Source organism: Sturnira hondurensis, unplaced genomic scaffold (assembly GCF_014824575.4).
Source record: "Sturnira hondurensis isolate 20B ecotype Veracruz unplaced genomic scaffold, ASM1482457v3 Scaffold0018728, whole genome shotgun sequence".
Classification (NCBI taxonomy): domain Eukaryota; kingdom Metazoa; phylum Chordata; class Mammalia; order Chiroptera; family Phyllostomidae; genus Sturnira; species Sturnira hondurensis.
Window position 1 is genome coordinate 16,790,412 of NW_028091359.1, and position 23,661 is coordinate 16,814,072.

A 23,661-nucleotide genomic window follows, 5' to 3' on the forward strand; every position below is an offset into this window, starting at 1 on the left:
AAGGACTGAATTTGGAAGGTGGGGAGTGGGTAGGGGAGGGGAGAGAAGTGGGGACAATTGTAATTGAACAACAAAAAAGTTAAAATAAAATTGCTGTAATATTCAGCCGCTCTTCCACTAAAAAGAGAAAAGCACATTAACATTTTCCCACTAAACAGCACTTAAAAGAAACCCTCAGCTTTGAATTTATAACTTGCAGTACTTCTTTAATCTCAATCTGACTTCTAAACAGATGTCATTTTGGCCAACAGCCCTCATTAGAGTACATACAGACCAGTGTTAGAAGAGGGGTTTGCTTGGGTAACAGTTCTTCTTTGGCTTGGCTATCTACAGCTCACCCACATGATGAATGATTTGCATGTACTGTGGAACCAGAAGATGCCAACAAAGAAGATATACCAGTCTCAAGAACTAGTTTATTTATGATTTCCTTGGAAGATCTCAATTATCCATGGGAACCCAGTGTAATTGGGTAACAAAGATCAAGTAATAAAATATTAAATAAAACTGTCTCGAGGATACTAAACTGAACTTTTCTAGATCTAACACTGAGTTATTATAATACTTTCGATTATTAAGAAACTAAGTACAACCCAATCCCATGGCTATCTTGCTTACTAATTTTGAATGACCAAAGAAAACATTTCTAATCAGTTTGTTCAGCTAGAAAATTGCAGGTAAAAAGTAGAGGAAGTTAGCCCTGGCTAGTGTAGCTCAGTGGACTGAGCACAGGCCTGCGAACCAAAGGACTGAGGTTCGATTCCCAGTCAGGGCACCTGCCTGGGTTGCAGGCCAGTTCCTAGCAGGGGACACACAAGAGACAACCATACATTGATATTTCTCTCCCTCTCTCCTTCCCTTCCCCTCTAAAGATAAAGGAATAAAATCTTTTTAAAAAAAGTAGAGGAAATTAAAGCTATTGCTTTAAAATGTGACCTAGGACCCTGGCTGGTGTAGCTCAGTGGATTGAGCGCTGGCCTGTGAACCAGGCCATCACGGTTCAATTCCCAGTCAGGTCACATGCCTGGGTTGCAGGCCAGTTCCTGGCAGGGGCCAGTTCCCAGCAGGGGATGCACGAGAAGCAACCATACATTGATGTTTCTCTTCCTCCCTCCTTCCCTTCCCCTCTAAAGACAAATAAATAAAATACTTAAAAATAATAATAAAAAATAAAATAAAATGTGACCTAGGAATAACTTTACGTCTTACCTATACTTTGCCTCTTTGCCCTTCTGCATGAATAATCAAGAATGGACTATGTTTTCTGATAGGAATGAACCCTTAACTAGAGTTCTGCCCATATGCTGGTAAAAATGCCCTCCGCCCTTTTCAGCTAGGCTGAAATTTAACAAACTAGTCCTTGACTAAATTTGATCTGAATAGTCCAACACTCCCTCCCTGGGATCCATCAGCACCAAATGTAATAAAATTTCAACTTGGCCTTTCCTTTACATCTCTATCTTTTATTCCTCCTACACCTCATCCTGAACCTTCCTCCCTCTCTTGACTAATAATGGCATCTTGGTCTTTGGGTTCCCTTCCCACTAGAAAATAAAAACAGCAGCTCAAGGTAAAAAGAGGGAATTTTAAAATCTTTTCAAATAGGGATCCTGGAAAAAATTCTTGAAAAAAATATCAGAAATTCAGAAAAGAAAAGGATTTAGAGACTTTGGCTCTGAGTGTGACCTCATTATCAAATCATTGTCTAAGTTATTTAGACATTCGTGGGGCATTAGTTTTTCCTACCTCAAAGAAAAGCTGAGACCACTAAGAGACTGTTTATTTAATTAATTGGATAAAAACTAATCCAAAAGTAAAAATATTTACATTAACACTGGAAATGACTGTTGGGCTGAAGAAAATCTTATCTTAACCTTTGGAGTTGTTATATTATTATACCCTATAACCCCACATTTACTTTCAGAGTATACTATGTATTCAAGATACCAAAGAATTCCTATAAACTAGGATTAGGCTTTCTCTTTTTAAAACTTTACTCCCATATGTATTTACAAATAATGAAATCTCTAATAAAAATTCTAAGATCTGAGCCCTGGCTGGTGTAGCTCAGTGGATTGAGTGCAGGCCTGTGAACCAAAAGATTGTGGTTCGATTCCCATTCAGGGTACATGCCTAGGCTGCAGGCCGGTTCCCAGCAGGGGACCCACAAGAGGCAACCATACATTGGTATCTCCCGCCTTCTCTCCTTCCCTTCCCCTCTAAAGATAAATAAATAAATAAATCTTTTTAAAAATCTAAGATCTGGCCCTGCCTGCTTTGGCTCAGATGGAGCACTGTCCCGTAGCCCAAGGGGCCACGGGTTCGATTCCTAGTCAGGGCACATGCCTGGATTGTGGGTTGGACCCTGGTCAGGAGGATGCAAGAGGCAACTGATAGATATTTCTTTCTTACATCATTATTTTTCTCCCACTCTTTCTCCCTCCTTCCCCTCTGAAAATAAATCTTTAAAAAAAACAGCAAAATAAACAAAAAGATGGGTTAAAAGTCTGTATCTAAAAGACAATTGGGTTTTGAATAGTTCTAACAATCCCATAATAAGTGCAGTATCAAACACAGTGAGGGTAATTAATTCAGTGGACTCTCCCTTTCACTGCCAGATTGAACAGCTCTAAGGATTATCTCCTTCACTCTCCCTAGGCTCAGTTGGAAGATTCATTATTTATGCCCTCAATTGTTTACTCTGTCCTATTTTTCTATCCATCCAGGCCCAAGGGCAGTTTTATCACTGGCCTGTTTCCAAAGAACAATGAATGTGTTCATTCACCGCCTTACTAGTTACAAAACCAAAGGTAATCAAACAGAGTGGCATCTTAATATTGGAGAGCAACCCCCTAACTACCACCACCACTTGATGCAGGAGAAATGTTAATGATAATGCTGATCCAGGTTACCAAAAGGTAAGTAGATGGATGAAGTGATCTCCCTAAATTATCTAGTCCTTTTTTTTTCCCCAGCCACTGAGCAACATAACATACATGCCAATCGGAAAGGATTCTTAAAGGGCAGTATCATTAAGGCAGCTCTGGCCATCAGCAAGAGCAGACCGGTAAACTATTGAGGATTAAACTGATTGAGATGCACTTTGCCTAGCAACCATTCATTAGGAAGAGTTCAGTAATTCACCAGCAACCAATTCCAAGTCCTTATCTGGGTCATAAACAGATAACAGACTCCACCAAGTCCTCTACCCTCTGGATTCAGACTTACAGCAAACAACTTCCTCAAAAGATTCAGCTGCCAAGAGTCAACCCCTGGGACAGGGGGTTATGCTTAAACACACAAAAAATACTGTCTCAGACATCTGACTGACAAAGCTGAACAGCTAAAATCTACCACCAGTGCATCTTCATATGAATACATTCATCTCCTCCAAATAAACCTCTTATACAGCAACATTCTCAGGTCTTTTTGCCTCTAATATGTTCTCACCTTGAGCAAGCTTTACCCAATTCCAAACCTGACAACACTCAAGCTGATTATTATGAGACTCAAACAAAGCCAAGGGCTCAATCTTGCCTTCACCTTCTCAAGGGGATCATTTTATACTTCTTATGTGAATGGGGGATTGAGCTTGAGTCTCCCTGTAGGAAAACATAGGGCCCTTTTCCTTAACACATTCAAAGCTGTGTTTCACAAAAATAAGCAGAATCAATAAAAACAGACTGCTAAGAAAATTAAATCAGCTACTTTATCCTCACAGTAGCACCATGTTGCCTCACAAGTCATAGTTTCATGTTTTCTCGCAGGGGACTAAATCTAAGGATTTCAATCTCCCTTAAATGATATTTGGAGACCAGTGTAGATAGATATACCTATGATTAGTTCTATATATAGCCTTTGTCTCCTGGGGAAAGTTCTTTGGGGAAATCACTGTACCATGCAAAATACTGATTACAAAAATCAGTCAAGACAACAGAAATATTAAAAAATTAAGTGAGCAAAGTGTAATATAACTTTATAAAGCTGTACTAACTGCTCATCCATGGGTAGACAAAGAAAAAAACCACCTGGGATATCAAATAGGAAGACAACTAGTTTTCTGGTAAAAGCAAGATAAACTGGTGGTGTATGCTTTAATACGTGTTTTTTCTGTCACTTCCTTGGCTTGCTATAGCTTCACCAAAATACATTTCATTTTATACTAGGTTAGCTGTCAAAGCTTCAATCAATGATTTTTAACAGTTCACTATCAGTAACCCCTGGGTAAGAAATCCTCTTTGCCTTTCAATTTAAACATTATTCATGGAGTCTTAACGAATAAATGGGTAATGATATAAAAACACCAAACCCAAGAAAGGTTTACTGTGAATCTACTTTTTTGCACAATTCTATACTGTCTACTTGAGAATTAAAAAAAAAACTATATTAAGTTTTCTGATCCATTCTAATACATTTCCACAACTGAGATGGTCCCCTGTTTCATCATCCCTATTCTTTATAATACTTGCTTTCACCCCAAACCACTCCTTATTGGTTAGAGATACAATAAATCAATGCAAAGAAAAAAAAGCCACTAATTCAGCTAAAACTGTAAAATAGCTCCAGCATACCAATTCTGTCAACACTGAACTCCAGTTAAAACAATCTCTGGAAACTGAGACTAGATTTCAAGAATGAACTCTCAATTACTTCAATTAATATTTACCCAGGAATGCCCTTTTAGTTGCTAGCTAGGATGCAGCCCAATTCATGAATTGCTTAATAAAGCCAATTAGACCTTCCAAACATTTTTTTAACTAAAGTGTTGCCCCCAAATTGATGTTTATCCCTTCCGGCATTCTAGCTAATCAACATTAACATAAATCTGGTCCAAACATCTTTGATAAAATGCCCAGTTAAAACAAGTTTACCACGAGGGAAAGGGTGGTGGCGCTGAGTGAAGGTGGGCAAAGGAGGAAAAAGAGAAGACAACTGTAATAGCATAAACAATAAAATACAGAGAGATGAAAGAATGCTGCAGCTTTTTATCTGATTAACTTTTCCCCTGAATTCCAATCCCCCTCCCTGCACTTTTCTTCTCATAAAAAGGGTTGGCTGAAAATGGAATTTAAGATGGTCTATTAGGGTACAAACCTGCAGTCTTCTCAGATCACTGACCATTTGAATAAAAAGCCCATAAAGATTCAATCCCTGTCTCTGCTTGTTGGGTCTGGTAGGTGACAGGCAGCATGAACACTGGCTTTTCCAGTTTCCTATTCCACGGACTCTGCGCCTTTGGCACTCTCTGCCATTGTTTCAGGAACTGAAGGTATGACCCACATCTTGACTCCAGGAGATCATAAGCAGTCCCACCTTTGTGAGACCTCAGGAGGTCTCAAGCAATCAAGACGGCATCTGAGCCCTTGTACTCCAGGATGAGACACCCACTACCCAGGACACAGATAAAGACCATGGTCCAGGGCACAAATGAAAGAATGCGGCAGCTTTTTATCTGATTAACTTTTCCCTAAATTCCAATCCCCTTACCTATACTTTTCTTCTCCTTACAAAAGAGTTTGGTTGAAAACAGAATTTAAGATGGTCTGTTAGGGTACAAACCCACAGTCTTTTCAGATCACCAGCCATTTGAATAAAGAGCCCATAAAGATTTAAAAAATAATAATAAAATAAAATACAACACAATTTTTTAAAAGTTTGCCATGAAATTGCCACTCAACACAAACATAGGTGCACACACCCCTTGTTTCTATTATAAATTTGGAGTTTTCTATCAGTTGATAACTTTCCTCTCAATTAAAAACCTATAAAGAGATTACTGACTTTTGCTGAAGATAAGCTATGTGTCCCTCAGAAAGAAAGAACCCAAAAGTTGTAGAAGCAAAGGAACTCAAAACGGAAAAACAATTCAAATTGTAATGCTACAGCCACTCAAATTCATAAAGCTGCGGGCCGGGGTTAAAAAAAAATAAACTAATTAAAATTCATCTGGATACTCCTTAAAGTTTGGTTTTGGTTTTTGACGACCAAAACTACTTCCTCTGAAAAACCTATGGATATAAGAAACAGACCGGTGGAAAAAACAGATTAAGACTTTTAAGTTTCAGTAACAGCAAGGTAAGTTTGCTCGCTCTAGCTAGGATTCTACAGCAGGGCTTAGTTCTACACAAAACCGCTGAAAATGTACTCGGGAAGAGACTTTATCGGAGTTAATCGCTAACAACTATCAGGATTTCCTTTAGCCACCATTTGAAGGGGGCTCGCCCTCCTTACACTAGCACCTTCTTCCTTTTCAGATAGTTTTTGCTGATTAAGGCAGTCCTGAGAGGGAAAACGGTGAAGGCAGTTTTAATGGACAAGATGTAGAACAGTTCCAAAACCTACTCGTAGCCTTTCCCCCCTTTTTTTGCGGTTTACTGCGTCAGATGCCAATAAGAAAGGGCTCCTCTTTTCTTCTGTTATTTCACTACGCGACCGACATCGAGGCATCAGTAAAAAGAGATGAGTCCTGAATCTCCTTACCCTGCTGCAGGGGTGAGATGAAGGAGGGAAAGAAGAATGAAGGGCAGAATTAGAAAATCAAAATAAACTAAAGGGATGTGGAGGTCTTACTTCACATTCCATTCCCCTCAAGGTTAAGTCGGCAGAAGTCGGGGTTGCGTTAGAAAAAGCACACACACACCTTGAGCCCTGGAAGAGAGGTGAGGTTCGCTCCGCAGCGCTCGGTGGGGCTCCGGACTCCGCCCCGCCCGCCAGGGGCAGCTCAACTCTCCTTGCCCCGCCCCAAGAGAACGAAAGAGAAGGGGCTTCTAGAGGTCCTGGCGGGGGGGCGGGCGAGGGGAGGCGTCTGCTCCGGGGGAGACGCGGCTGGTCCGGGTGCCAGGCTCTCCGAGCGCAGCACTCCGCGGTGCGCCGACACCCCCTCCCCCAGCCGGCTGCTGCTAGCTCCCCTTCGCCGCCGGAAGCCAGCCCCGCCCCCTCAACTCCATCCCGGCCCTCCGCGATACCCCTCCCGTCCTCAAGCCAATGGCGAGCCAGGAAGCCAGCAGAGCGACTCGCCAAGCAGCCAACTGGGGAGGCCCACTGGGAGGTCAGCCGCCGGGGATAGGCCAGTTACCCGCGGCCCCGGCCCCGGCGCGGCTCCTCTTTGTTAGAGCTGCCCCCATCTCTCTGGGTCCCCACTCCAAAGCCGGGAACCTAGTACCCCATAGCCGGACCAGGTGATGCCGCGCCCCTTTTCCCACTCCGCTGCCCACCCTCTGCCTGGATACTAAAAGGGATCTCATCTAAGGCAGTACCTCCCAGACTGCCTCAGACCTCCACAGCAATTGTCATGGGGAAACACTCAACAGTAAAAAGATGCTCCCCAGGCCGCTATGCCTCGCCCTTCTTTTCTCAGACTAATCAACTGCGCTCCTTCATAACCGTGAATAGATTTAGGTTTGCATAATGATCAGCTGCATATATCAACCCACCCTGTCTGAAACTCCTGCTTCTCCTGTCGTAGAAATTAAGGGATGGGGAGGGGGGTGGGCTTATTGGGAAGGTATGTACCTGGAAGTTGGTGGTGGGAAGGGAGGGAATACATTAAATCATAAGCAAAAAAGAACACCAGAACACACACAGCTCCAACCCAACTCAGACACAAGACAACTACATCCAATTAAACCCATGCTAACCACTTCCTTAGCAGGTTTCAGTAAAACCAGGAAGCAAACATCTTAAGTCTTGTTCAAGCCATACACCTAATAGAAAAAACTCTCTGCAACTGCCATGCCATGGCATAAAACTGGCAGGTTGCATCAGCACTTCAATTACTAATACCAACATTAGGGGCATAACACTGCTGAGATGTAATATGCTAAGGACTGTAGGATATTTGCTTTGGCACAGTGGGGCTCACTTAAGAAAAAAGTAAAAGGGGCTGAGGGAAGGCAAGCTATTACCTATAATGTCATTTTTGCCCACAGAATTCTGGCAACTAATATTACATATCTAAATCACACTACAGTACCTCTTAGTCCCCCCCAAGTGCTACTATAATTAAAACACAACCTACTAGAAAATACGTTAAACTTAAATAGACCTTTCTTATATGAAGCTTAGAACATTTCATATATATAACCTCTGTCTTCTTGAGGGTGAAAAAGGAGTGACAACACACCCATCTTAAAACCAACTCATTTTTCTAAGCAAATTAAAAGACTCTGGTTTAAGATTTACTGAGGAACTTCATTGGTGTCTCATAGGCTAGCTTTTATCAGAGTCTACATGAAGAGAACCAAATGTGAAAACTTTTTATTTTAAATTTTGCCCACAAAAGTCTGCCAGTTCAGCTAGCAGGTGTGTCCAGTTCCTTCCCATCTTCTACTGTCCTAAAATAAAAATTCTAAAGAGCACAAAGCAGTTACAACTTTCCTCCACATCACTTAGCAATCCCCTGGCATTTTCCGTATTAGTTATTTCCATATTAAAATAACTAAACAATACTACAAGAAGCTACTGTTTGTTTGTTTTTTAAATATTTTATTTATTACGAGAGAGGAGAAGGGAGGGAGAAAGATAAAGAGAAAAACGTGGATAGGTTGCTTCTTATAAACGCCCTGACAGGGGACCAGACCAACCAGCAACCTAAACAGGTGCCCTGACAAGGAACTGAATGAGAGCCCTTTCACTTTGAAAGATGATGCCCAACCAACCAAGCCACACTGGTCAGGGCAACAATACTGTTCAAAATAGCTTATTGCTGATGTCTATGGAAAACTTTTGCTTTAATATTTTTTTGTTTACGGATTTGAGAGAGAGAGCCATTTGTTGTTCCACTTATTTATGCATTCATTGGTTAATTGTTGTACGTGTCCTGACCAATAATGGAACCTGGAACCTCAACCTTAGCATATCGGGATGACGTTCTAACTAACTGAGTGATGTGGCCACAGCTGAGAAAACCTCTGAGGCAGTACTTTCCCTCAAACTCTAGCCTTCTTGATAAAGACATTTTTTTCTTTAAGGATTAAAATCTTCCATGATCACTCATGTGTCAATTAATTCACCAAGACATCAAAAACAAACAAGAGCCCTAGTTTAGTAGCTCAGTTGGTTGGAGCATCATCCTGATACACCAAGGTTGGGGGTTCAATTCCCAGTTGGGGCACATAACAATGAATGCATAAATAAGTGGAACAACAAATTGATGTTTCTCCCCATCCCTCCCCTCCCATCTCTAAAAATCAATATATAAAAATTAAACAAACATACTTGTCTTGCCATTATTATCACAAATGTTGTTGGCAACTGGATTATTCAGACAAAACTTCAAATATCCTCTTTTAAAATATAAACGAGAAACTCTTAAGGGTTTTCAAATACCTAAATTGAAATTAAAAAGTCAAACATATCTTGCCAAAAGTATCTATACCATCCAAGAAACCACAGAGGAATTACAACTGCTTAAGAAAAAAAATCACAGCCCTGGCCTAGTAGCTCAGTTGGTATGAGTGTTGTTCAGATATGCCAAGGATGGAAGCTGTTTCCCAGGTCAGGGCACATACAAGAATTAACCAATGAATGCATACATAAGGGGAACAACAACAACTCTCTTTCTCTTTCTCTCTCAAATGAATAAATAAAGATTTTAAAAAGAAAAGATCACAAGAACACCCAAAACATTTCCTCCTAAACAGGAATTCAAGTCCAATTTCTCTTCATGTCCCTCAAATGTACTCTTTCTATATTACTACCACTACCCTAAAAGAGATCCTTACCATATGTCTGTGGGGGCAACTATAACTTAATCTTTGTTATTCAACATACCATTGCTTTCATCCATTTGCTCTTAAGAACTACAAAACAGTTCAATTTATTGCACATTAACTAGGTACAAGGCCCTGTGTCAATACACACACACACACATTATTATTTTATCACCATAATAAACCTATAAAATAGAAATCCCCCCCATTTTACAGAAAAAGAAACCAAGGTCCAGAAATGTTGAATTATCTGCTCTAGGTCACATAACTGTTAAATGGAAAAGTCAGTATGAGAACCTGAGTTTTTTGGCTCCCAATCTAATACTCCTACACACTAAGCCATATTATGGCTCGCTGGTACCTATGTCATCCATCCTAGTTTCCACTCCGTGGCTCTTTTTTTTTAAATATTTTATTTATTTATCTTTAGAGGGGAAGGGAAGGAGAGAAGGAGAGAAAACATCAATGTACGGTTGCCTCTCATGTGTCCCCTGCTGGGAATTGGTCTGCAACCCAGACATGTTCCCTGACTGGGAATCGAACCGCGATCATGTGGTTCGTAGGCCCGCGCTCAATCCACTGAGCTACACCAGCCAGGGCTCCGTGGCTCTTATATACAGTCTATAACCTGATAACCTGGCACTGGCAAATGTCATCAAACTTAACTCCCTACCTTTCCTCAGCAAGTTTTCCTCACACCAAGAGACTATTCTGCTTGCTCATTATTTGCGTATCATGTTCATCCATTTCTACTTTCTTGCCATGGCTTGTAAAGTTATCACCATTCCATTCAAATCCTACCCATTCTTCAAGGTCCAGCTTAAATTCCACCTCCCTTGTGGAGCCTTCTTTGATGCTGTGGGCAATGAATCCTTTTTTTGAATCACTACTATACAACTTGGCACTTAATTATTCTGTTGTCTAATGTAATTTGTCTTCCTAAGTTAGACTGTAACTCAGAGCTAGTATCATATTTGCCTTTATTCTTCTCTTGTCCCAATTTTGTACAGTAAGGCATGCATAGTAATAGTTAGTCCTCAATAAATAATTACCCTAATAAACTTTATAGCAAAAGAATGGTCCAAATCACTTAAATGACCCAAGTTCTCATTAACAGCCACCAAAGCTGAAATCATTAATAACTTCCTTAATTCATTTTTCAAGACAGAACACATAATGAAGTTCCTACTGTGCCACTAGTAAGTACTTGGCCACTCTGTGCTTCAGCAGCATCATGGTCAACGGTTATAAGAGGGGCTCCAAAAGGGTAATGTGCTGTGGGTTTTTTTGGTAATGTTTCTTAATCTGGAGACTAGTTATTTTACCTGGGTAGTTCAATTTGAGAAAAATTCATTGAGCTATCCATTTATGTACACTTTTTCTGGAAGTATATTTCATCTCAATAAAAAATTTAAAATACCGACCTCCAAAAGGGAGGTGTAGGTGGAAACACTGTACTTCCTCGCACAACCAAGTTTAAAGACAACAAAGTTTTAGCAACCAAAACACAGTAAATTGAACTGTATGGAGGTCTGACAACAACGAACCATTCAGCCAGACCAGTAAGAGGGGCAGAGTCAGCAGCTGGCAGAGGGGGTTGGGCAGGAAAAAGCAGCAGGACCGACCCAGGCACACAGGCAGCGATTGGCAGATCCCACGTGTGGTGTGGCAACAGGCGGACCCAGTGAGGGCGCAAGGTGGCTGGCAGTCACACATTCTCGCACAGATAAGACAGGCGAAGGAGCGAGCAGTGAGACAGACCGTGCAGGCTAGGACCCCAGCGACGAGAATTAAAGCCTAAAAGCACCAACTGGAAAAATTTGGGGGGTCGAGGTGCTGGGAGAAGCTCCCAGGCTCACAGAGAGTTTGTTGGAGAGATCCACAGGGTCGTGGAGGGTGCACAGACTCACACACCCAGAAGCTGGCACCAGGGGGCCCAGTTTGCTTGCGGAGAAACAGCAGAGGGGACCAAGGTCCAAGAGAACATTGCCCCTCTCTGACCCCATCCCCACAAAAACACCACTGCCCCTCTCTAACCCCATCCCCACAAAAGCCAGCAACTGGGTTGCACCACCCTGGTGAACACCTAGGGCTCCGCCCCTCATACGTAACAGGTGCAAACAGACCAAAACATTATGGCTGAAGAAGAAGAAAAGCTCAAAGCCCCAGAGCCAATACTCCTAAGCAACCACGAGATAGCCAACCTATCGGATGCACAGTTCAAAATACTGGTGATCAGGATGCTCACAGAACTGGTTGATTTTAGTCACAAATTAGAGGAACAAATGAAGGCTAAACTAATTGAAATGAAGGGAAGTACACAGGAAACCAAGAGTGATGGAAAGGAAACTGGGACTCAAATCAAGGGAGTGGACCGGAAGGAAGAAAAAAATGACCAAACAGAAAAATGTGAAGTAACAAGAATTCAAAAAGTTGAGGACAAGCTTAGGAACCTCCAGGACATCTTTAAACGTTCCAACATCTGAATTATAGGGGTACCAGAAGGGGAAGAGGAAGAGCGACAAGTGCAAAACTTATTTGAACAAATAATAAAGGAGAACTTCCCCAATCTGGCAAAGGAAATAGACCTCCAGGAAATCCAGGAAGCTCAGAGAGTGCCAAAGAAGTTGGACCCAAGGAGGAACACACCAAGGCACATCATAATTACATTAGCCAAGATTAAAATGAAGGAGAGAATCTTAGAAGCAGCAAGAGATAACGGGACAGTCACCTACAAAGGAGTGCCCATCAGACTGTCAGCTGATTTCTCAAAAGAGACCTTACAGGCAACAAGGGGCTGGAAAGAAGTATTCCAAGTCATGAAATCCAAAGACCTACAGCCAAGATTGCTCTATCCAGCAAAGCTTTCATTTAGAATGGAAGGGCAGATAAAGTGCTTCTCAGACAAGGTCAAATTCAAGGAGTTCATCATCACCAAGCCCTTATTATATGAAATGTTAAAGGGACTTATCTAAGAAAGAGAAGATAAAAAATATGAACAGTAAAAGGACAGGAAACTCAGTTATTAACAACCACGCCTAAAACAAAAGCAAACCAAGAGGACAGCTAGATCAGGAGCGGAACCATAGCAATGATCACATGGAGGGTTAACAACAGGGGAGTGGGAGGAGGAGAAGTGGGGAGAAGGTACAGAGAATAAGTAGCATAGACGGTAGGTAGAAAATAGACAGGGGGGAGGGCAAGAATAGTGTGGGAAGTGTAGAATCTAAAGAACTTGTGACACATGGACACAAACTAAAGGGGGAGGGAATGGCGGGGGAGGGAGTGTGAAGGGGAATGAAGGGGGTGAATGGAACAACTGTAGTGGCATAACCAATAAAATATATTTAAAAAAATTTAAAATACCAAGTTTTAGATTGTATTATAAAATAATCACATCCATTTTAAAAAATTTTTAGTTACTGATTTCTAGAGAGAGTAATGGAGTGGGAGAAGAGAAAGAGAGAAACATAAATTTGTTGTTCCACTTATGCATTCATTGCTTCATTCTTATACGTGCCCTGAATGAAGATCAAACCTTCAAAGTTGGAGTATTAAGACGATGCTCTAACCAACTGAGCTATCCGGTCAGAGCTCACATCTATTTTTAAGCATATATGAATATATATGTCTACAGGGTTCAACAAAATATCTGCATATCTATACATATATACCCCCAACTGGTCAACAGCCGTCGTTACCACAGAGAAAGAGGCAATCTCACCCCCAATAAATCCAATAAAAAAGAAAAAAAAAGGATAGGAGGGGTAGAGAGTAGAGTTATTTTTAATATTTATTTTATTTGACCTTTTACTACTACGACTTATTATTATTATCCTCAGCCAGGGATATGTTGATTGATTTTAGAGAGAGAAGAAGGAGGGCAGAGAGAGAGAGGGAGAGGGAGAGGAAAAGAGAAACATCAAAGTGAGAGAAAAATATCAGTAGGTTGCCTCCTGTATGCACCCTGACCAGGGCTCAAGGGTGCAGCCTAGGTGTGTGCCCTGACTGAAGACCAAACCCAAAACCCTTTGGTGTACTGGACGATGCTCTAACTGAGCTACCTGACCAGTGTGGGGTGTTTGATCTTTTCAAAAATAAAAAATAGCCCTGGCTGGTGTTGCTCAGTGGATTGAACACCCGCCTGAGAACCAAAGGGTGGATGGTTAGATTCCAGTCAGAGCACATGCCTGTTTGCCAGCCAGGTCCCCAGTAGGGGACATGTGAGAATCAATCACGCACTGATGTTTCTCTCTCTCTTTCCATCTCTTCCCCTCTAAAAATAAATAAAATAAAAAATAAAATAAAATAAATAAAAAACATGCCCTGACTAATGGCATCCTCCGGCAAAGCGAACGTCACTGGTTCTATTCCAGGTCAGAGCACATATCTGGGTTGTGAGCCTGCTCTGAGAAGCAATCTATCAGTTTCCCCCTAACATCGATGTTTGTTTCCTCTCTCTCCCTTCCTTCCTTTCTCTCTAAAAATAAATAAGCCTTTTAAATCTTTTTAAAAAATAAAAAAGCATTTCCTCCTTACAGACCTGCTATGTGACATTTTACAGAATTCAAATACCCATGAGACAGAACACAAACTTTAATAAGAAACCTTATTATTCACTAGACTTACAGAGAACAGAAGGTCTGGAAAAACAATTATTAAAGTTAAAAAAAAAAAAAAAGGCAATGCCCTGTCTGGCGTGGTTTGAGCCCCTAGCCTGCAAACCAAAAGGTCGCCGGCACGATTCCTGGTCAGGGGGTGTGCAAGAGGCAACCGATCTGTGTGTCTCTCACATGCTGATGCTTCTCTCCCTTTCTTTTTTTAAAAATATTTTTTAAGATTTTATTTATTTTTAGAGAGAGGGGAAGGGGGGGAGAAAGAGAGGGAGAGAAACATCAATGTATGGATGCCTCTCATGTGGCCCTCATTGGGGACCTGGCCTGTAATCCAGACATGTGCCCTGACTGGACATTGAACCGGTGACCCAAACAGTCCCCGCTCAATCCACTGAGCTACACTAGCCAGGGCCTTCTCTTCCATTCTTTCTCCCTCCCTTCTCCTCTCTCCAAAAGTAAATAAATAATACCTTTTTAAAAGCAAAAAATTTTAAAAGGTAATGCTTTGCACTATTATTTCAATGCAGTGAGGTATCAATAGTTTTTAAACTGGTTGCACTTTCTCTTTCAGACACTAGAGGGAAGTATAAAATCTATTTACTGTATATTTGAGAGTTCTGTTTATTCATTCATTCACCCACATCACCTCATATTTATTACATTCCTATATATTGGAAATTCCACTAGACCCAGAGACGCTCCCCCCCAAAAAAAAGCTATAGTCCCTGACTTTAAGGCACTCAGTCTAGTGAGATGGGACACACCAGTTAAAAAAGAAAAGAAGAAAGCTCTGGCAAGGTAGCTTAGTTACTTAAAGTATCCTCCTGAAATGCCAAGGTGGTGGGTTTGATCTCTGGTTTGGGCACATAGAAGAGGCAACCAATGAATGCATGGATGAGTGGAACAACAAATCAATGTTTCTTTCTCTAAAATGAATAAACATTTTCTTGAAGGTAAACTACAACAAAGAAAGCACATGAGAACCAAGCCTCAACTTTTGCAAGACTGAATTTGGGGCAGGAAAAAGAAGCATTTCTGGCAGAAAAATTCCTAAATCCATATAATTCACACTACACACACCAGCTTATCCAAACTGGCTTATTCTATTAACAATCTTTCCTGACTTAATCTAAATGAAAATAACCTATACCTTGAAGCTATCTTTAAACAGTTATATATAGAAAACAGAAGCATAAGGCCTTAATGAGTGTGGAAGATTTGCTAAAATATGTAGTTGGTTAGGTTTCAAAATCACTTGCACACAGTTTAAAAAGCATGCAGGGTAGCACACAAATGGAGTTACAACTACTTACAATTCTTGAAATCAGGATAAACTACATTACAACCATCTGAAAAGAATGTGTCGAGGGTAAATGAATAAACAGAACTTTCCTAAATGTACTCTGCCTTATCCAAATTAAGTTTCCAAGTTAAGAAAGAGAGTACTCTGGCAATTAGCTTTCACTCTTGCCTTTGAAAAGCCTCTGTAAAGAGACATGTTAGTTGGCAAATCATTTCCATCCCTAAATAATTCAAGTCTACATAGGAAAGACTAAGACTTTAACTGATAAACTAGAATTAAAGCTCCAAGTCACCATAAGGGCAGTGGAAACATTTGTGTGGTGTCTTTTTCCCTAATCTTCAAATGATTGTTGTGTTATTTGCTATAGTTTGAGATGCTTGAATTGTGGGTGTTGGGTGTGGGGAGTTGGAAAGAAGGGATGAGTCGTTGATTTCTCATACCAATGGGGTAGCACATGGTAGAAAAACTAAAAGCCGACATCCTAAAAAAGTGTCACACACATACACATACACATACACAAAATGAGACAGCAAACTTGTGAATCGAGCATGATCTGGCATCTTTAAATGCAGAGCCAATTCTCTTCTAGTGCCAAAGCCAATGGCTTCTGTAGATAAATGGCACAGTTCCTGAAAAAGCCCTGGACGCTGTTTCCCCACAATCCTATAATCTGTCAGAAGACAGAAACAAAAAGGAGGCTTTGCCAGCCGGAAAAAGCAAATTATAACCAATACAGAGCCAACATTTTACTTCAAACAGAAGGAGCTTTTCTATGCATTTTTGGAAGGAAGGAAACAAAAGAAGCTTACCACGGCTCAGATAACCAAGGCAAACATTTTATACAAATACCATCTTGGATAAGCATTTGACAATTACCTGCTTTCTCACTTCTTATTCATAACCCTAAAGAATATCTGCAACATTTATGAACAAGAGTTGATAGCCCAAAATACAAAGAAATTCTACAAGGCAATTAAAAAAAAAGACAAATTCCCTAACTGGTATGGCTCAATGTGTTGAGCATTGATCGGTCCACAACCCAAAAGGCTGGGTGTTTGACTCCTTGTCCAAGTACCTGCCTGCGTTGCAGGCCTGATCCCAGGTCAGGGCATACAGGTACAGGAGGCAAACCATTGATGTTTCTCTCTCACATGGATGTTTCTCTGTCACTGTTTCTCTCTCTCTCCCACTCTTTCCCTCTCCCTCCTTTCCTTTCTAAAATCGCTAAATGTATCCTTGGGTAAGAATTAAAGAAAAATACATAAGGTCAAATATTACATATATTCCACACTGTTAGGAAGTGGTGGAAAGTGCTTTCTCTATACAATCCTACAGGTATTTTCACTTAACAGTAATGCCAACTTCCAGAGAAACCTGGCTACTAATGAACAAAACAAAAATGGATAAGGGTGCCTAAAATCATGTTGTACACTTTAAATATCTTATTATTTTGTCAATTGTACTGAATTGTACTGAAAACACTGCATGTTTTCTTCCATTTTCAATATTAAAATGGCTATACAAAAATTCACTAGTTTGGTAAGGTTTACTTTTTAATGCATGCTGATATGACAGCTGTTACAACACAATCTAACAAAATTATTTTGAATGAAGTTAAAGACAACTAAGTACTCCTAGAGCCATCATAAGGAAAAAACATAACAAACTTTTTGGCCAACCCAAAATAAAATTATTGCTCACTTTGGCAGCACATACACTAAAATTAAGATGATTCAGAGAAGATTAGCATGTCCTCTCCACAAAGATGAAGTGTGTGTGTAAATAAAATGGAACTTTACCTATGAACATAAAACAGCTGAAGCTGATACCTCAGTCTACAATGAACATGGCAGATAAATGGAAGCAAATAACAAAGCCTAAATACAACCACAGAAGTAAAGCACTTCTAAAAATATAAGTTTACTCAACTATCTCTGCTGTGGAAGCAGGCCATTCAAGGATCCCTTTATCACTAAATGCAAAAGTAAAGCAAATAATGCCTGGGTGATACAAAAGCAAGTAGTCTTCCCATTAAAGAGGAAGAGAAACCTAAGGTCCTTGATTCAAACAGATAATGGATTGTGGGAGAACTTAAATTCCAGGAAAAAAGATTCAATTCCAACCTACGTAAAGCTAAAAACCTCCATGTCACTTTGTTCTAAAGTTAGTAATACACAGGTCTCTATTGAAAAAGCAACATAACAAGATTGCAACTGAGCTGTCAGCAAAGTTAAACTTCTGAGCAAGTCAGCAGACTGTTGCTTACCCATTTCAGTTTTCCCCTATTGGTTTTAGACATCAAAAGAACCACATCCCAATTTTCCTCTGTTGTTGTTGTTGTTTTTATATTATTTATTTACTTATTTATTTTTAGTCAGAGGGGAAGGGAGGGAGAGAGGAAGAGATATATCAGTGTGTGGCCGCTTCTCCTGCGCCTCCTACTGGGGACCTGGCCCACAACCCAGGCATGTGCTCTGACTGGGAATCAAACTGGTGACCCTTTGGTTTGCAGGCCAGCACTCAATCCACTGAGCCACATCATCCAGAGCCAATGTTCCTCTATTGTTAATGCCACTTTAGAAGCTGAGGAAAATTTAGTTCATCAGATTAAAATTTAAAACATTTTCTAAGTACATGATATTACTCATACTACACTTAGCCTCAAGTATGCAACGAGAAGTGCTAACTTTGCCTGAAATGGTACCATGTTCCTCCTCAAAGTCTAACTGCAGCCGTCACCTCAGCATCCATTTGGTGTCACCTAAAATAAATTAAAGGCTTTTTCTATGCTTTTTTTGTAAGTGGTTCTATTGATTGGCTATAATGCTTCAAACAAAGATAATAAATCACCCCCACCATACACCATAACTAGCATAATGAAGAACCAAAAGGCCAAGATGCTAAAAACTCTAGTGTTTCCAATCCTTCAAAGTGATATTATTTGTTTTTTTAAGGTTTTATTTATTTTATTTTTAGATAGAAGAGAAGAGAGGGAGAAAGAGAAGGAGAGAAACAGCAAATGGTTGCCTCTCACATGCCCCAGGTCAGGACCTGGCCAGCAACTCAGGCACGTGCCCAAAGTGCTATTAAAAGAATCTTTTGGAAGTATTCTAATAAAAAACTGTTTCATTGTGGTTCTATAATTGTTATATTCTAAAATGGGGGCAAGAATATCTTTTCCCAAATCCTGAACTATGTTTATAAAAAGATAACGCCTTTCTCAAAGCCCTGGCTAGTATAGCTCAGTGGATTGAACCCTGACCTGTGAGCCAAAGGGTCACCAGTTCAATTCCCAGTCAGGACACATGCCTGGGTTGCATGCCAGGTTCCCCAGTGTGGGGTGTGAGAGGCAACCAAACACTGATGTTTCTCTCCCTCTCTTTCTCCCTTCCATTCTCCCTCCCTTCCCCTCTGACTAAAAATAAATTTAAAAAAAAATTTTAAAGATATCACCTTTCTCAAAAGGAACTTAAGGCCTCTAAGAGATAGCATGTTGCTAATTTTCACAACATCCCAATAAAGAACTATTATTTAGCATTTATATCACACTTGCTAAAGTGTTTTACAATTATTTTCATTAGTAGTCATGCCTCACAACCACTCACTGAGCTAAACTGGTCCTGTTATGCTCATTTGACAGCTGAGAAAACTGATGTATCTATCACAAGGCCAAGTCTGCTTTTCCAAACCAGAGACTCTTAAAATCAGTTTCATTTGCTCAGCATTGTGTGTATATTGCTTATAATCCTACTTAAAGTAGGTTTTTATAGAACTTACAGAAATCCACCTAAAATGATGGTACTAAAACATTAAAATATTTTGACACTTTGACAAAAATAGGTAACATATTTAGATTGAATGGGAAAAAACAAGACTGATGAGACTAAGAAGATATAGGAGGTAAGAGAAAAACCAAGAGCGGACGATATCACAGTTTAAAGAAGCAGAGAGGCAAAATAAACTAAGGGCTGAAAAGCATCATCTGGGTTCGACAATTAGGTCATTAAGCAGAGCAGTTTCACTGGAGCGGTGGAATCAAAATCAAATTACAGGCTGGCGGAAAACACAGGCTGTGCGAGAGTGAAGAGAGCAGGGGGGCGGACAACTTATGAACAGGAGAAACACTGAGCAGTGATGGGGGGAGCTTGGGGAGGGGCAGAGAGTTGGATAAAAACAAAGACAAAGACTAAAGATTCTGATAAAAGAAATAGTGATACAGCAAGGTCACAGAGATTAACAGTATACCAAGAAAGGAAAGGCCAATGTGAATATGAATACAGTAAACTCTGTAGATATAGGAAAAAAGTAAATTTCCACTTGATAGCCTTTGGGGAAAAGGTGGGAGAGAATAAATCAAAGGATTAGCGATCAACTGAAATAACAATTTACCAAGAACAGATACATATTTAGGTGAGACACTGAAGTCTAAACAGACACCCAACAATTCCCTACCACCAGGAATAATCTTACTTTACTAAATAAAAGTCCTTACTTGGAAATTCGAGAACTTGTGGAAAATCAGAGTATTTAGGGTAGAGATATGATCCAGAAACACTAGCAAATAATTAAAATTGCCTCTCATGAGAAAGTAGCAGGGGGAAGCAGATGGATGCCAACCAGAGGGGGAAATGCTGTTAATCAATATTGAACCCGGTCCAGATGTCTAAAAGTCACAGCCAATTTTCTCAATGTCTTCCCAAATCTGAAAATCCACACTCACCTGGAAACTGTAATACACAGCCTCCAAGAATATTAAGGATGTCTCCTGCCACAATATTCTGAATGTCTAAACTTCAGTCCATTAAGTAATCTCTAGGAGAACAGACATCTTGGCTAGACTCTGGATGAGATCCACATATCCAATTAACTTGATAAATCTCACTAGTGAATACTGTCTTACACACTGAAGTGGAGAACATATCTTTAGGTAACACAGTAGTATCCTAGGACAGGAAGAAGAGAGTAGGGAAGAAAAGCTAGGTAACACAATACCTGGCAATAAGGAAGCTTAACAACTAAAGTAGAAGGCAACTGCCCTGGCCAGCTAGCTCACTTGGTTAGATCAGTGTCCCCATATACCATGGTTTGGGGTTCAATCCCCTGTCAGGGTACATAAAAGAATCAACTGATGAATGCACCAATAAGTAGAACAACAAATCAATATGGTTTTTTTTTCCTCTCTCTCTCAAATCAGTAAATAAAAAAAAAACTGGCAACATAGTCTTGATATCTTACAAATCAGAGACAACTGTATTTCAAAATAAAGAAATTCTAAGGATCTAATTTACACTCAGAGACTTTTCACTATGTATCTTTTAAATTATTTAAAATATATCTAGCCCTGGTAAATGTGGCTCACTGTAACCACACTGGCTGGAGCGTCATTCTGTAACCAAAAGGTCATGGATTCAATTCCCAGCCAGGACGCATGCCTGGGCTGCGGGTTCTGTCCCCAGTCTAGACATGTATGATCCCTGGTTCAGCACGTACAGGAGGCAACCAATCGATGCTTCTCTCTTGCATCAGTTTCTCTCTCCCCCTTCCTCTCTCCCCCAACAGCAGTGAGGATTATACCCCCACAAAAATAAAATTAAGTTAAAAATTCAAATATTTTGCCCTGCCTGGTATAGCTCAGTGGGTTGATGCCAGCCTGAGAACCAAGGTATTGCTGGTTTGATTTGCAGTCAGGGCACATGCCTGGGTTGCAGGCCAGGTCCCCAGTGGGGCGTGCACAAGAGGCAACCACACATGGATGTTTTTCTCCCTCTCTTTCTCCTTCCCTTCCTTTCTAGAAATGGATAAATAAAATCTTTTTAAAAAATTAAATATTTTAGGAAATTATATTTCTGGAATTCTTCTTTAAAGTCTCCCTCTTCTACCGTCAGACTTTAAAAAAAAATTTTTTTACAGAGGAAAGTTCATTTTTCAGTGTTCAGTTCTAAGAGTTCTCATAAATGCATTAAGTTGGGTAACCACAATCAAGAAACAGAACAGTACCATCGCACCCCCCCAAAAAATTTCCTCATGCTACCCCTTTGTAGTAAAACACTCCCCTTACCCTTAACCAGAGGCGATCATTGATCTGCTCTTCACTGTCCCTATAGTTTTGAGTTTTCCAGATGTCATATCAAATCAATCATGTAGTGAGTAGCTTCTTGAGTTTGGTTTCTTTCACTTACCATAATGCAGTTGAGATTCACTTACGTCATTGCATAATATGAATAATTGCTTTATACAGTTGAGTAGTATTCCATTATGTGAATATATCACAGCTGGTTTATTCAATCCAAGCTGAGGGACATTCAGGTTGTTTCTAGTTTTTTGTGAGTAAAAATAAAGCTGCTATAAATATTCATATACAAGATTTTGTGTCATAGGTTGTCCTTTTACTTGAATTAACACTTGGGTCATATATTAAGCATATGTTTGACTTTATAAGAAACTACCACAGTATCACTTCCAGCCAAGATGGAGGCATAGGTAGATACACTTTGCCTCCTCACAAAACCAAAGGGACAATAACAAATTTAAAAACAAAAAATAACCAGAACTGCCAGAGAATTGAACTGTATGGAAGTTTAACAACCAAGGAGTTGAAGAAGAAACATTCATCAAGACTGGCAGGAAGGGTGGAGCCAGATAGCAGGGCAGAGAGGACTTGAGGTAAGGCAGCGGCTGGAGGACCTGGGCAGCCATTGCAGCTGGGGAACAGGTCAGTCCCACGTTTGCTTGTAGATAAACTAGGAGGAACAACTGGGGAGTGAGACAGATCACATACCCAGGGTTACAGTGCAGGGAAAGAAAGCCTCAAAACCTCTGACTGTAAAATTCTGCAAGTGTTGCAGAAGCAGGAGAAAATCTAAGCCTCACAGGAGAGGTCATTGGAGAGACTCACAGAGTCCAAGAATATAAACAAACCACCCACCCAGGAATCAGCACCAGAAGGGCCCAATTTGCTTGCAGGTAGTGGGGGATTTCCTCCAGTGACTGAAAGCCAGCAAGAGCCCAGCAAAAGGCACTGTTCCTTCTCTGACTCCTCCCCCACATATAGTACCACAATGCAGCACTGTAGGTTGCCCCACTCTGGCAAATATCTAAGGCTTCATGCCTTACTATGTAACAGGCACCAAGACGAAAAATATAGCCCAAATAAAGAACAGATCAAAGTTCTAAAAATAAAACTAAGCGATGAAAAGACAGCCAATCTATCAAGTGCAGAGTTCAAGACACTAGTAATCTCCTGATGGTAAGCTCACAAAATCGTTGAATATGATTGTAAAATAGAGGAAAAAGTGAAGGTCATGAAAAGTGAAATAAAGGAAAATGCACAGGGAACCAACAGTGACGGGAAGGAAACAGAGACTCAAATCAATGGTCTGGACCAGAAGGAAGAAATAAACATTCAACCAGAAAAAAATGAAGAAACAAGAATTTTAAAAAACGAGGAGGCTTATGCCCTGACTGGTGTAGCTCAGTGGATTGAATGCAGGCCTGCAACCCAAAGAATCGTGGTTTGATTCCCAGTCAGGGCACATGCCTGGGTTGCAGGCCAGTTCTAAGCAGGGGACACACGAGAGGCAATCATACATTGATATTTCTCTCCCTCTCTCCTTCCCTTCCCCTCTAAAGATAAATAAATAAAATCTAAAAAAATGAGGAGGCTTAGGAACAACTTTAAATGTTCCAATATTCGAATTATAGGGGTGCGAGAAGGAGAAGAAAAAGAGCAAGAAATGGAAAACTTATCTGGAAAAATAATAAAGGAGAACTTCCCAAATCTGGCAAAGAAAATAGACTTCTAGGAAGTCCAGGAAGCTCAAAGAGTCCCAAAGAAGTTGCACCCAAGGAAGCACATAACAAGGCACATCATAATTACATTACTCAAGATAAAAAAGGAACCCTGGCTGGCATAGCTCAGTGGACTGAGTGCGGGCCTGCGAGCCACACGATCGCGGTTCGATTCCCAGTCAGGGCACATGCTTGGGTTGCAGGCTGGTTCCCAGAAGGGGACTCACGAGAGGCAACCATACAT

General features: G+C 40.5%; 1 protein-coding gene and 1 non-coding gene across 5 annotated transcripts in view; one reads left to right on the forward strand and one right to left on the reverse strand.

Moving 5' to 3' along the window:
• Window positions 1-23,661, reverse strand: part of FAM222B (family with sequence similarity 222 member B) — a 73,234-nt gene that overhangs the window by 37,822 nt on the left and 11,751 nt on the right. For 2 of the 4 annotated variants that reach the window (XM_037069826.1, XM_037069825.1), the window contains exon 1: window positions 6,641-6,886. The exons of the other annotated variants lie outside the window; for them this stretch is intronic. The gene's annotated coding sequence lies outside the window, so the exon portion shown is untranslated. Of the gene's footprint in view, window positions 1-6,640; window positions 6,887-23,661 lie in introns of those variants that run through there. 4 annotated transcript variants of the gene reach the window in all.
• LOC119003848 (U6 spliceosomal RNA) lies at window positions 17,323-17,430 on the forward strand. Its single transcript, XR_005070050.1, has one exon. It is a non-coding gene; the product is annotated as a U6 spliceosomal RNA (small nuclear RNA).